Raw genomic sequence first — 16,164 nt, 5'->3', positions numbered from 1 at the left:
AGACACAGTCATTTGTCATGCTTCATATATTCATTGGTTGAACAAATCACTAAATATTTTTGAGCATTTCCTACATGCCAGATTCTGACTAGGCACTAGGGATAGAGGAATGAAGAGGGCAGGATTACCCTCAAGTTACTTATTAAAGAATAGAAGAGACAGACATTTATTAGTTTCCTGTCACTGCCATAACAAATTACCATACAGTGGCTTAAAACTACACAAATTTATTATCTTAAAGTTCTCTAGGTTAGAGCTAACATAGGTCTCGCTCAGCTAAAAATCAACATGGTGTCAGGGCTACTTTTGTTTCTGAAAACCTTGGGAAAGAATATGTTTCCTTGTCTTTTCCAGCTTTGAAGGGACCTGCTTCCCTTGGCCAGTGCGCCCTTCCTTCACTTACAAAGCCAGCATCATAGCCTCTCCCCAACTCAGCTTCCATTGTCACATCTTTCTCTTAACCACAGCCAAAGAAAAACTCTCCCCTTGCAAGGATTCATGTGATTAGCATGAGACTATCTAGATAGTCCCCACATCTAATGGCCCTTTATTTAATCACATCTACAAAGTCCTTTTTACCATGTAATGGGATATATTCCAGGGTATTTTCCAGTATATTCTGTAACAGTTCCCGGGATTCAGGCATAGACATCTTTAGGGGGTATTACTCTGCCTTGCATAGATATGTAAATAAATGATAAAAACAGCCAACATTGAAAAAGAAAAAGCAAGAGAAATACCAATGCCTCCACCTCTGTAAGAGGTGGGCCTTAACTACACCTACCACCCCTACTTGTATGTGGGCTGTGCTTCGTGAATTAATTCAGGAATGGAAAAGAAACTTTAGAACTGCGTAGAACTCTCTTGGCCCAGTGACCAAGGTACACATCACCAGTGATAAATCACGTTGATAGCACATACCCTTGATATGATGTGAAGAGTACTTTAACACTGAAGCATTCTTCTCCTCAAACCCGTAACTCTAGTCTGAACATGAGGAAAAACATCAGACACACTCAATTGAAAGTCTGCAAAGCACTTTACTAGTACTTCTCAAAACTGTCATGGTGATGAAAAACAAGGAAAGTTGAAGAAACTGTCACAGGCCAAAGGAGACTATGAAGACATGATGACTAAATGTAATGTGGTATCCTGGATGTGGCCTTGGAACAAAACAGAACATCACTTTAAAAAGTGTGAAATCCTAACAGCATGTGGAGTTTAGTTCATATTCATGTACCATTGTTGGTTTCTTGATGATAACAAATGTAATGTGACAATGCAGGATGTTAACAATAGGAAAAACTGGCTGAGGATATGTAGGAACTCTGTACTTTCTATGCAACATAAATCTATACTATAAATATAAAACTATTCTAAATTTAAAATTTATTAAACCTTTAAAAAAGTTGATAGAAAAAAAAAACCAAAAACAACAACAAACATCAATTTCTGGGCTCCACTCTAAGTCATTTAAATTTGAATATTTCAGGATGAGACTGGGTCGTCCTATGTTTGTGAATACTCATCAACAGTTTTTAATGCACAGCTTGCTTGAAAACTATCGTCCTGCTTGAACATTCCCACTACAGCTTCTCTAATGTCTCTCCACTATTTCTGTAATAATCCACTACTCTCTCCCTCACACCATATACAGCGGCCACTCTGCCCTGCTTGCTATTGCCCAAATGTGCCAGGAATATTTGAGTTTCACAACCTTTACAATTATTGTTCCCTCTCACTAGAACACAACTTCACTTAAATATCAATACTGCTTGCTCTCTTGCTTACGTAAGATCTGTATAAAAACAAAAACAAAAGCAAAAAGAAATTGTCATTTTATTATAGGATTCCCCAGGACCACCTTTCTAAAAATAGCAACCATTTCACCACCAGAGCTAACTTATTCCCTGTTTACCTTATTCTGTTTTGCTTTTCTTCATAAGATTTAAAATTGCCTGGCATTTTATTATACGTTATGTGTTGATTTTGTGCCCTACTAAATGCTAAGCTCCATGATAACTGGGACTTTGTTTTGTTTATTGTTGTATCCTCACTGTGCCTGGGAACTTTACGCCTGTGCCTGGAACACTGACTGTCATGTATTGACTGTTCAATAAATGTTTGTGGAATGCTTGAATGAGTTCATGAATGAATCAGGAAAACTATCAAGGAAATCAGTGTGATGCTGCCACACACACACACACACACACAAAATGCTATGATGCATAGAAGCAAGGGTGCCTGTGAATGGGTCTTGATAGGCAACCAGTGCAGCCTGGAGAAGTTCCTGGAAGATCTGTCAGAGGACATGTTCCTGAAGGAAGTTGTAAAGAGATTGTTGCTTAAGAAAACCGCACTGAGGCTAAAGTTTCCGAGAGGGGAAGGCATTAGAACAAAGACCTCAGAGTTGCATAGTTCAGTAGGACTGGGGTGTGGAGAAGAGCAAGCTGGGGTTTATGCCTCAAGGTGAGGTGAGGCTCAAATGGAAGGCTATGAAGAGGCATATAGGCTCCCTATGCTCAATTCCATATGGAATTGGTCATGAGGAGTTGGCCTAGATTATCTTGGCTAATAACAAGTGCTCCATAAATGCTTGTTGAATGAATAGCCAGTAATCATAAGAAATAATATGTGGTCTATTTCTCATACTGAAAATGTTCATTGATACCAGTCTCTAAACATAGATCCTTTCTATATCTCTGCATATAGATTATTTACATTGACATATTTGATGATAAAATATTTTGGTTTAAAAAAGTTTTTAAAAATAATTTAAAGTGGCATTTAAGAACTTCTTCCTCTTGTTCTTACAGCTTCTCTGTCTGCATTTGCAGCAGTTTAAATAAACAGGTATTTAAATTTTGTTTCCAATTTAAATTTTTGTATAGAAAAGGAGAAAAAAATATATTATTAAGAGTAGTCTTATTCATTTCTATGCCACTCTACTTAAGTTATATTAAACTTTAAGTTTGGGTTGAAGAATGTAAAATGAAAATGACTCAAAAATAAAATAGATTGAAACAACCCTGCTTAGAAAAATATCTTGAAATATATTTGATGTGTGTTTAATTAATAAAAATTAATAACGAAAATGACCCAAGTATGAGATAATTTGAAATAAACCTGTTTCTAATTATTTCTTCATGTTCTAGGCAAGTGAGATAGCCTCTCTTCTCAGCAGTTCCAGGCACAAAATTCATTCATTGTCAATTATTTTGCTATTTGTCTAGCAAATAGTTCTTGAACCTCCAGGCCTTGGACTAGGTACTTGGGACAGTGCATATGGTGATGAGAAAAACTAACATTCCTCTTGCTTTTCTTCAGCTTACAAGTGGGGACAGCACATAAATATAAATCTTCATAGTGAAAAATATTACAAAGGAGAGTTTCATGGCCCTCTGAGAGTGTATATAATAGTGAGATTTGAACCAGTAAAGGCAGGGTTCCCAGGGGATGTAAATACTGAGATGTGATCTAAAGAAGGAGTAGGAGGAAGCCAAGGAGAGCCGGGTATCACAGAAGCCATAGGAGACAGCAGGTCATGAAGAGAATGGGCAGCAGAGTCAAATGATGCTAGGAGGACAAGAAAGGTGAGGACCGAAAATGTTCAATGGATTTAGTAATATGGTAACTTTAACAAGAGAGAACCTGCTAAAGTCTTAAAACAGAAGCCAGATCAGATGGTCTGAAGCATAAGTGGAGGAACAGAACTGGAGACAGGGCATGTATCCAATCTTTTCACAAAGTTTGACTCTATAAGGGAAGAAAAGTAGGTAAATTAGAGAAACTCATGGGGCTGGGAGTGGTTGTTTTGTTTTTTGATTCTTGTTAATGGAAGAAGCTTGAATTCATTTAAAGGCCTACAGAGAGATCAAGGTGGAGTGCCTGAATATAGAATAGAGAGTAGGCACTAAGCACGTAATGAGAAGCTGGGAGAGGATGGTCCTGTTTACATTAGAAGTGGAGGGCAGAAAACAAGCTGGAGCAGATAGTCATATATTTAGGGTCAGGAATAAGAAATGCCTATCTTATGGCTTCTATTTACTATGTAAAGCATGAGCTAGGGTTACCAGCTAAGAGAAGGGATGGTTAGGGTTAGTGGTGAGTGTTGGAGGTTTGAAGATAGTGGTGAAGATTTGAAATGACGGCTGGATAGATGAGAGTGGGTTGATAAAAGAAATATAGTAGGATTGCCCCCATAATTGAGGACTCATTTGAAGTCGGCACTCATGGATTTCTAACAGGCCACATCTTCATGTTGTGAAATAAAATGTTATTTTTATCCTCCCACTACTAAAAATATGTGAGTTCTATTGTGCAGTAGCTGTCTCTTCAGCCTCAAGTTTTTAGGAGTTTCATCCTGAGGTTATCCTATTCTCACGTTAGGATACGCTTTTCCTAGGAATTTCAGTCAGGTGTATAATTTGCATTACCTTCTACAACAGAGGTGTCCATTGGCTTGATGTCACTAATGCCCACTTACCTGTTTTGGCTCAAAAAAGTGTTTTGTAAAAATCTTAAATGAGTTAGAGATTAGGAGAGCTCAAATTAAAATCCGGGTTTCTGGTTTCTCTTAAAAACTAAAAACCCTGGCAGCACTGAACCCACAGTCCCACATCAATAGTCCATTGCACCTGAGCAGCAGCTGTCCTCTTACGAGGACGTGCTCCCTTCTGCTCATCCCAGCCCCCACCATTCTTTATTATCCATTTCACTCATTTACTTTGTACAGCAACTGTACCCTGTAAACATTTGACTTAATAATTCTTAATAAGCAAATCTCTGACTCCCAAAGTTTTAATTTCAGCTCCAATATCTTTCTTGTACTCCAGATATCCATAACCAACTGTTGATTGGATGGTCTTTAGGTGATTGAAACTCAGTATCTACAGAAGTAAATGATCTCCCACATAATTTGCTGTGCTCCTACAGTGTAGATCCTGGCTTTTAGTACCTTCATTCACCCTGTTTACTAACAAAAAATCTGTGAATATACTTTCCAAATACTTTTCTTTTCTATTCAATTCCCTCTTTCATCTCCATTTCTTTAGACATTCATCATATGTTACTAATATGGTTTGGCTGCATCCCCCCCAACAAATCTCTTGAATTGATTGTAGTTCCCAGAGTCCTCACATGTTGTGGGAGGGACCCGGTGGGAGGTTACTGAATCATAGGGGTGGTTACCTCCATGCTGTTCTCCTGATAGTGAGTTCTCATCAGATCCGATGGCTTTATAAGGGGCTTTTCTTCCACTTCACTCTGCACTTCTGCTTGCTGCCACCATGTGAAGAAGAATGTGTTTGCTTCCCCTTCCACCATGATTCTAAATTTCCTGAGGCCTCCACAGCCATGCTGAACTGTGAATCAATTAAACCTCTTTCCTTTATAAATTACCCAGTCTCGGGTATGTCTTTATTAGCGGTTGAAAACGGAATAATGTAGTTACCTACATGGGATATTAAAATAACCCTCAATCCATAACCTCCACTTTTTCCTCTCTTCCAATACTTCCTCTAGATAGCCACAAGATTGATCTTTCAAAGCACAATGTCTTTTCTGGCACACTGGCTTGATTTATAGTAAACTTCTCATAATTTTTTCAATATGCTGGCATGCTTCACATGTACATCTTGCCAATTGCTGCTCCCTAATCCTGGGATGCCTTCAGTTTCTGTGATCCTGGTGAATCTCTATTTATCCTCCAAGACACAGCTCAAGTGTCCCCTCTTCCTGGAACTCTTACTGCTAGAAAAGGAACTTAGGCAGAGTCAAATGGTATAGCCTTTACCATAGTGCTCCGGAGGGTTTGGTTTTTATACAGGACTCCCAGCTAGACCAGGAGCTTGAGGGTAGAGATGGCAGTGTTGTAGTCCAGTCATCCTCAGCACTTAGTTCCTGGTCACAATTGACACTAAATAAGAATTTTTAAAAATGAATGCCAAAATTCACGTAAATAATGAGATCATATTGGAGAAAGTTTTCCTACCTTTAAAAGAAAGATTATTGGTCTACCAAAAGGTTTTTAACCTCCAGATTCACTCTACAAGAATTAATTCTAAGACTCCAACCAAGAGGATGCAACATGCTTTAAAAACATTTGCTTGTGGTGTGTGTGTGTGATTGCATTTGTATGCTCTCAATAAATGAGAAAGATGGCTTTTCAAATGAGAAAGAATGAGCTACTTGATAAATGATGCAGGCCCGTTTGACTATTTTGTTAAATTAACGTAGAGCTCGATATCATACTATGTACTAAGTTAAATGTAAAAAATAAGTCCATAAATAAAAAAAAGAATGCATTTAGAACATTTATATAAAATTGGTGAGGGATTAGCCATTCTGAAAGCAGAAAACATAAAGTAAATAATGGATAATCTGAAAATATAAAAATATACAAAGTTTGTGTTATTAACCAAAATTTCAAAACAATTAAATAACAAGCAGAAGAAAATACATGACATCCATAAAAAGTATTTGTTTGTAGTTTTACTATATAAAACCGGCAATGTAATCAATAGAAAAAAAATGAAAACACAAATTGAAATCTGAGGTCTCTGCTACTTTAAACACATTGGCGTAAATAAAACACACCTCAGAAACCTTTCTTATATACTACATGGTTTTCTACCATCGTCTCAATTTGTATTTTGCCAAGTATCTGATATTATAGATAGGTAAAGTGCTATAGTAGGTACTGATATATCTTTGCTCTTGGTTTTTATTTCTTTGTTTTAAGTGGCTTTATCTAAAGCAGAGTGACTACGGGTACCTTTTGAAAAGCATATAAAATTAAAGATAGGGAATGACTTCTTTTTCTGGACACCTTTGTTCACTGATGACGGGAGGCAAGAAGAAAGGAAATGGCACTCCTTTTGCTTCAGTTCCTACATAACTAATATTTATTCCACAGAGACTTGGGGAAGATTAATGATACAGTTATAAGTACCTTTCTGGATATCTTTTCTCTTAAATCTTTCTAGAACTTCTGTTCTCCCTGGAGCAATAATTATGAATGAGAGAGAAGGGCATACTTAGAAGATGTGATGATATAATAAGGTTGAAAGGGGTGTAAGAGTGAAAAGCATAAATAGAGTAATGAACACATAGTCAGAATAAAAGAAGGACAGACTCATTAGAAAGGGTCAACTAGAAGTATAACGGACTGGCTCTCCCATTCTTGCATAATTCTCCAGGCTAATGCCAGAGCACTGCTGACAACTCGGGACTTGGATTACAGTTGTTTTGCTTCACACAGTCCGCATTTCTCAAAACAGAGGCTTTAGTCTATGGAGGCAATTTGAAAACCTCAAGTATTAGGATACTTAGGTCTGTTGCTTTTCTCTCCATATTCCTTGAGAGAACAGATTTCAGATTAGGGTTATACGAGTGAGAGAGGAACAAGAACCAAAAGCTACTAAAGAAATAAATCGTAAAACCCAAGTTATGATTTTTAAAAATTAAATTTATTGTTTAGATTAATCTGTTTAGAATCCTTCTTAACATCCTAGAATTCAATCAAGTACATTTTTTATAACTTCCCATGGATATTAAGCCTCTCTGATTATAATGTGATATTTATAATACTAGCTTCAGATTAACAGGCAAAGCTTTAGGGAAAAGAGTATATGGAAGGCTGGGTACAGTGGCTTATGCCTGTAATCCTAGCATTTTGGGAGGCCAAGGTGGGTGGATAGCTTGAGCCCAGAGGTTTGAGACATGCCTGGGCAACATGGTAAAACCCCATCTCTACCAAAAATACAAAAATTAGCTGGTGTGGTGGTAGGCGCCTGTTGTGCTAGCTGTTCATGAGGGATACTGAAGTGGGAGGATTGCCTGAGCCTGGGAGGTCAAGGCTGCAGTGATCCATGATTGTGCCACTGTACCTCACCCTGGGTGAGAGAGTGAGACCCTGTCTCTAAATGAATAAATAAAATAAGTAATAAAAAAAAAGTATATGGAAGGAGTGTATAAAGTAGGCATCCACTGTAGCTTTGCACTGTGCCCAGTAATATGGAAGTAAGGAATTATATTTATTTGTTTATAGAATACTCTAACCCATTATTTCCAAATAATCATCATGTTTTTATTCTTCGACTTGAATTTCTACATGTTTTGAACTTCAAATAATACTGAATATTATCCTATTTTTAAAATTACTCACCTTAAAAGAATAATATATTCCCTTGTGACTAATTTGTGAGAATTTACATACTTTTAGCCATTTAGAATCTAACAACAAACATGGAATTAGAAAAAATAAAATGCCATTGAGTGTTGAATGCCACTGTGAAGCAAACACTCCTCATAAGACCAAAAAAAAAGCACTCCACTCTGAAGAAGAGATGAAGATTTCAAAGTGGAAAATCTCAGATGTAAGAAGTCAAAAAATTAGAAACACTGACATAGGAGAAGAGAAACAAATGCCAGTGGAGAGTAAGACCACATCCTAAAAGTCTGACACAACTACAGAAGCAGAGTATGTTGGGTCCATTTAGTCTAGGGACAAATTTTTTAGTGCTTTACACCTCATTAGAGTCCTATGTCATTACCAAGGACAACGTCTATGATGGTCTTGAGTCATCCTCTAAGAGAGAGAAGGAGTGATTATGTTCAGCATCCTCTACTGGCAAAGCAGTGTAGTATGTCCTATATTTCAGAAAATACTTCTGATGCAAAAAGGGTATGCTTCAGTTATCTGGAAAATTCATCTATATGAACCAGTTTCCTGGCACTACTGAATAAATGAAGCATCATGAAATATAACTGTTGAAGAGCTATATAGATTTTGCAAAACCCTGCAAGTTATCCATTTAGAATAAATGGCTCCTAAGTAGGTACCCAATCTTACATCTTCTCTGAGTTTTAACGATTGCTACTGTTTTAATTTTAGGCTTGGAAGATTTCACAGAAGAAACCTGAATGAAATCTCCCTCAAAACACTGTTCAGGTTTAAAGAATAGCCCTTGAGATCAACTTTGCCCAGAGCTGTAAGATGGATCAGCAGATGCCATTTTCTCAGATGTGGCAGGAACCTGACTTTCGAAAACCCTTATCTGGTAAACACTAATAATCTTCAGCAGCTCGGAGTGGATGTACTGGACTCAGAGTGTCTTTTTCAAATAGTTATTATAGCTTATATATGGTTTAATTACTCTTTAATCACCATATCAACCCTTAAAAAGGCTAAGGTAGCATGCATTTTGCATCCTTGTGAGAAACTGCTGTGCTTGTATTTTTGTTTCTCCATGACACAGGAAAGCAACTGGAAGTCAGGGAGCTGATGCATCAAGGGGGAACCAGATCAACTCCCATCTCCAAGAATTTTAGTTGCCCTTTCTTCTTAGTTTATTTCCAGGACCTAATCTGCTCTTGGGGGGAAGAATTAACTAATGTGTCCATCCCTAAATCTTCTGACATCCCATCTACCACTTGCATTTTCCTCTCAGTTCTCCAGTCCTTGGGCCTCATACCACCCACACTGTTAATCCATTCTCCCTGAACTTGGATAGCAGTTTCTTATATTTTACTAAAACATATACCATTAGGCATATCATCTGACATATATGCTATGGTTATAAAATACTTTTCAGTGATTTTTGTGGATATTAGAACTAGATAATTATGCAAGAAGTCATTAGCTTCTAATTTCTATTCAAACTTATCACTTGAGTAACAACTTTTCAGCTTATCTTAGGTGACATTTCCTTTACTCATTATAATCAGTCTTTAGTGCTGGCAGCCATGTTATTTTTAGTGACATTCCATGTAGCACCTTTCAAATTCTTCACCGAAAGTGAATCTTTGTACCCTTCCCTCAGTGCCCCTTTTATTTTGACACATCCCAGTAATTTCTGACTTCAACTTATTTTTTCCAGGTTTAGCTTGGTTCACATTGCCATTAACATTTTAAATAGCAAAATTTACTTTAACTAATGTAATTTTGTATTAACTTATTTTTACCTATCAAGTAGCTTGATTAGGTCATTCGTTTGAAAGCTCTCTGTTTTCCTACTTAGTAATGTTCTCAGGTTCCCTCTGCACATATAGTTTGACTTTCTAGCTAGCTCTAATCTGCTTTATGCTTTCTTGATATCTCCTTCCATTCTTTGGGTTGAATTTAAAAACAATGTTCTTGATAAACAACACTGGTTTTCGAGCTCTTATACTTACTTTCAAATACTACAGCTCAGTCCTTTGCAAAGATTTACCTAATTTTCCATTCATTTACCTATTCATTTTGCATTAATATTAATACATATAAAATACATGTGAGTCTGCTGAGCTCCAGACTGTGCTGGGCACTGGACATACATTAGTGAAAATGACAGTCACAATCTCTTCCGTCACAGACCTTATGTTCCAGTGAAGAGGGCAGACCAAAAGCAAATATACTGATATACAAAACAATTAGAAAGTATGATACATTTTCTAAAAGGAATAAGCAAGTAGCCAAGGAAATATGGTAAAAGAGAGGGACAGAGACCATATAGGGTGGTCAGAGAGGCTGTCTCATGTGGGAGAAGAATCTAGCTATGTAAGAGCATTACAGGTAGAGGGACTCACACATGCAAAGGACCGGAAGTAAGAGAGCACTTGGTAAATACTAGGAACTGAATGAAGCCTTGTGAGCATGTTAGGAAATAGAGCAGTGAGCTCTAAGAATCTGGGATTCCTGTAGTATACCACATAGGTTAGAGGTCTGGTTCTAGTCTTGTCTACTGTAGCTCCAGGTCCCAGTGCTGAAACACAAAGTCGCTGTATGACCTCCTGGAGCAGGGGAGCTGCCCAGACCCAGAAGAGAAGGGACTTGGACAACTTCTGGGAATATGACTTTTATCCTTCCATGTTTTCTTCCACAGTGAGAACCAAAAATAAATATCTCAATAAATTAGCCTGTCTCATGTGATCCCTGTGGTAAAGCAAGTATCCTTGTGAGAAATACTAGAACTATATGTTTGCAGAATTGGAAGGGACTTGATGCTTATCTGCCACAACATCTTTGCTACCGTGGAACAACCTTGTTAAATAATGTAACATGTTGAAGTGGGCTTTACTTCCTTTATAAGATATAGTCGTGTTTGAATGTTGAATTTTTTAGCATCATGTCTATCTAGAATATATGCCAGTACATGGTTTAGTGAAACTTCTAAAAAGTTTCAAGCCACACATTGCTCTCCCTGTTGGGTAACTCTTCCTGGGCCAAGTTGGAACAAAGAATGCTGGACCTGTGTCAAAGTCAAGGCCGGGGGTAAAGGTGAGAACTAAGAACTGAAAAAAAATTCTGCAAAATGAGAGTACGTGCAGCCTGAGACTTCAGGACAGAAACCAGGGAACCAAGACAAAGCCACAGGTTAAAAGAGGCCTCTATAGGATTACTCCTCCAAGCTCTTGGAGCATCCTGTTATAGGGACTGACCCAGGTCAGAAAGCCACACTTAAGGGCTCAGAAAATGTTTGGCCTCCAGATAATTCTTGTTATTCATGAGAGAAACACATACACTATTGCACCAAGATTTCTAAGAGTTCAGAGTTAAGTTTTGCGACCAGATCAAAAAAGATGTGCAACAGACCTCGTGACTCCCATGCTTCTACATTGTGTGTAAGTGTGTCACTCATCTTTCTATTTAGGCATTATTGGGTTTGGATTTATTTTTTATTTTTATTGTAATTTATTTATAATGACACATATGTCTGTAAAACAGAGAGACAAATTGATTTGCCAAGGTCAATCCAGCCAATTAATGGCTAAGCCGAGATTTCTACTTAGTCCAGTGTCCTTTCCAAAAGTTCTTGTTAACATAAGACCTAGCTTATGTATCTACATACTACATTAAAAGTTAATTATATATATATATATAAGCTGGGTCTTTTATGTATTTCCTTTTAAAATAAACGTATTATGGGCAGTCTAGAAGATGGCAGTTAACAGGGGGCATTGTTTCTGATGCTTCCATAATCCCCACTTAAAAACAGAGAAATGTCCAGGCATGGTGGCTCACCCCTGTAATCCCAGCACTTTGGGAGGCCAAGGTGGGTGGATCATCTGAGGTCAGGAGTTCAAGACCAGCCTGACCAACTTCGTGAAATCCCGTCTCTATTGAAAATATGAAAAATTAGCCGGGCATGGTGGTGGGCACCTGTAATCCCAGCTACTCGGGAGGCTGAGGCAGAAGAATCGCTCGAACCCGGGAGATGAAGGTTGCAGTGAGCTGAGATCGTGCCACTGCACCCCGGCCTGGGCAACAAGAGAGAAGCTCAGTCTCAAAAAAACAAAAATTAAAAAAAGAGAAACACGATAACAAAACCAGAATCCCTAAAGACAACATTTAGAATAACTAGAAGACAGGGTATCCCCACGAAGCCAAGAATGTAAGCAAGTGGGGCCCATTCACCAACAACCACAAGACCTGCATGCTAGCAGCAGCTATGCAGGAGGAAGCCATGGGAAGCAACCTGGCGTATAAGAAGAGAAGGACTATCAAACAGCCAACAGCCATTCACACGAAAGTGCCATGGGGCAGTTTGGGGCAGCAGCTAAAACTACAAGGGGTCTTACCCACTCCAGTGGCAAGTGAATTCAAGAGCTTACAATAGGTTGAAAAGGACTGAAGTCGTCTAGTTTCTGTGAACTCTGAAAATTAGCCCACTAGGTTCTCTTCCAAAATGGAGCTCCACATGGAGGAAAACTGCAGAGGATGGGATTAAAACGGAACAGGATAAAAGGCAATAGAAACCGTGGAAAGAACGTCATGATAAAAGTGGGACAGGAGAACAGAAACAGAGAGAAGGAAATATCTTCAATGTGTAACTAAGTCATCTCCTTCAGAGAGAATTGTTTTTGCTTTAGCTTTATTCCTGATGTCACCAATAACCCAGGCCAATGTCAGAAATTTAATTTTCAGACTGAGAGTTTTCGTGGACCACACAGGTAGTATTAATACTGTCTCCTAACCCACAAAAGTACATGCCTCCAGCTAGTCCCAAATCTATAATAACTTTGGTGATAGGTGTGGGTTGATTTGCCCTAATATACTCTTTTTATTTATTTATTTATTTTTAGATGGAGTTTCCCTCTGTCACCCAGGCTGGAGTGCAGTGGTGTGATGTTGGCTCACTGCAATCTCTGCCCCCCAGGGTTCAAGCAATTCTCCTGCCTCAGCCTCCCGAGTAGCTGGGATTATAGGCGCCCGCCAACATGCCTGGCTAACTTTTGTATTTTTAGTAGAGACGGAGTTTCACTATGTTGGCCAGGCTGGTCTTGAATTCCTGAGCTCAGAGGATCCGCCCGTCTCAGCCTACCAAAGTGCTAGGATTGTAGGCGTGAGCCACCGTGCCTAGCCTACCCTAATACACCCTCTATGAGACTTGTACTTTAAAGTTTTCCACTTTACTAAAGTACTTCTCATCTGGCCACCATACTTTTAGGGCTTGACGCTTTGTTTCCAGAGCCAAAAATGTGTGCCCAGTAAAAATCCAAGCCCTGAGCCATCAGGAATTGACAGACATCCTCAGATTGAAAACAAACTCTAGATGGAGCTTGCTGCTGTTGAATCACTCTTCATTCTTTGGCCTCCAATTCTTTCTATTACTAGAGCTCAGGCTTATTTATTTAAAGCTTGTCATATTTTATCTAGCATTTCAGGTGTTCCACACCATGAGGGGTTTCTTTGTATATTTAATCTGGCAAATTGATTAAAATATAAAATGTGTTTATCTATTTGCCATTGTGCATCCTAATTCATAGCTTTAAGTATATATCTCCTATATACAGGCATTAAATGGATGTTTTTGGCAAGATTTCCCTGAACTCCAGACTCATCTAGTTACCCCCAAATCAGCTACACCCATACTCTTAACATCTCAGTAAATGGCACCTTCAAACTTTCATTGCCCAAGCCAAAAGCCTATTAGTAATTCTTATCTCCTTTCTTTCTCTCCCACCCTTAATCTCATGCATCAGAATCCCTGTTAGCTCTGCCTTCAAAACATATCTAGAATCATATTATTTGTTACCATCTCAACCAATCCCACCACAATCCAAATCAGCACCACCTCTCACCTGGATTATTGCAATAACAGGTACTACACTTCTAACTTTTCCTTCCTGCAGCTTTGTCTCAACACAAGCAGAGTGACACTGTTGAAATACTAAGTTAGATCATGTCAGTCTTCTGTCAAACCCCCCTGGTGGCTTATTTCATGCATATTGAAGACCTAAATCAGTACAAGGACCTATAAGACTGCATCTGTCTGATCCTATCACCTACTACCATACCCTTTGTTTACTCTGACTCAGACACATACACCTTCCTATTCTTCAAAAACACTGAGCTTATTTCCACTTCAGAATCTTTGCAGTGGCTGTTTTCTCTATCTATCTGTAATGCTCTTCTTCCAGATATCTATCTGTATGGCTCTTTTTCTTATCTCTTTAAGTCTTTGCTGAAATGTCACCTTCTCTTTGAAGCCTACACTGTCCATCCTATTTAAATGAATCCCTTTCTCCAGCAGTTCAAGTCTACTTACCATGCTTTATTTTTTATAGTACTAAATATCTTTTCGCTATACTATATACTATGTAATATAGTTACTTCTTAGGTTTATTTTCTGTCTTTCCATATTAGAATATAAGCCTTATGAGGTCAAGATACTGTCCTTATTGTTTTGTTCTCTGATGTATTCACAGAACCTAAAAGAATGTCTGACCACATTGAAGGCACTCCATAAATATTAGTTGAATGAATACATGAATGACAGGTACCATGAAGAAAATATGGTAACACATGGATTCTTTCTTGCTGTGCAAATTTAAATAGCATTATGGAAAATCTTCTAAAAAGAATTTGACATCATTAGAGAACAGAATGATTCTGAAATGGAAACTCATATTGTAAGTCTATCCAGATGCTTCAAATCTAATTATTTTTAAATTTTGGTCAATGATTTTCCAAATGGACTGTTCTCTCTGTGCTACAGTGTATTTCTTGAGTTAGAGTGTCACCTTAAGACATAATTGTGGTACTCGTATTGCTGTTCTTAGGAATAGTAGCTAAATGGGAAGTCTCGAGAATCAGACTCCCTTGAAATCCTGACTCCTTCATTTCTTATCTGTATAACTTGTGTCAGCTCCTTTAACCCCTAATTTTCAAATTTCTTAGTTATAAACATCAAAACTGGGGGACTAATTTGGACCCTTCACTTAAGCAGTGGTTTTTGTTCTGATGACTCCCATCCTTAGGCAATACTGTAATCCTTTGAATTCTTTATTAGGAATTGCCAGAGACAACCTGGATTTCTTTAGTTAATGTTTGTCCATACTTCCAATGACCTGCTTGCAGAATTATGCAATGTTAGTATTTTTTAGCTATTGATGTTTAAAATATGAAATATCTAAATGATATTATTGTTCCAATCTGTCTAGTAAAGCTGGTGCACCAGTTTTTATGGGCAGATGTTAAATGTCATAATATGCCAGAAGCTCATAGCAAGGAGATAGGAGGAGACCTTCAGGTGCAAGTATTCCCAGGTTAGAAGGCAAGTTTACAGCTGGCCAACTGACATCTTACTCCCTTAATGCTTTTCGTGAAAGTGAGGCATTACATTGTGAAAAGATGATGGTGAAATATTGAAATGAAGTGGGTATCTGGAATGATTTACATAAGTCACTATCAAACCATACATTCTTTGACAGAGTATACATCCTTTGATCTAGTAAAACTCCAGGGTAGCTCCCATTAGGTTATGGGATATATTATTGAAACCCTTTGAAGATTCTACAAATCAGACTTACCTTTATCTTCTATCCATTAGCCTAGGCACTCCACGGGCCAAGTCTGCTACCCTGTTATCAGAACCACATTAAGTAGCAAATTCACCCCGAAAGATATCCATTGAACAAAACATTTCACATTATTACATTTGGATTGCCTTGAGTCAGCCTTAAGTTATTTTGTTTCTTAAGTTTATTTTTATTTTACTCTTAGAAACTCACGATTTTCTTTAAAATAAATGTGAGGACATTTGTTACTATTTGTTTCTTATTTTCTTTCACTACACTCCAGTTTCCATTCTAGTAAGTTCAAACTATTGTAAGTAATGGCTAACACTTTTTCAGGAATACCAGAATACTCTTAGATGACTTCTGACATTTTAGGTCACA

This window comes from Rhinopithecus roxellana, chromosome 1, assembly GCF_007565055.1.
Source record: "Rhinopithecus roxellana isolate Shanxi Qingling chromosome 1, ASM756505v1, whole genome shotgun sequence".
Taxonomy (NCBI): domain Eukaryota; kingdom Metazoa; phylum Chordata; class Mammalia; order Primates; family Cercopithecidae; genus Rhinopithecus; species Rhinopithecus roxellana.
This window is presented reverse-complemented; position numbering follows the sequence as displayed.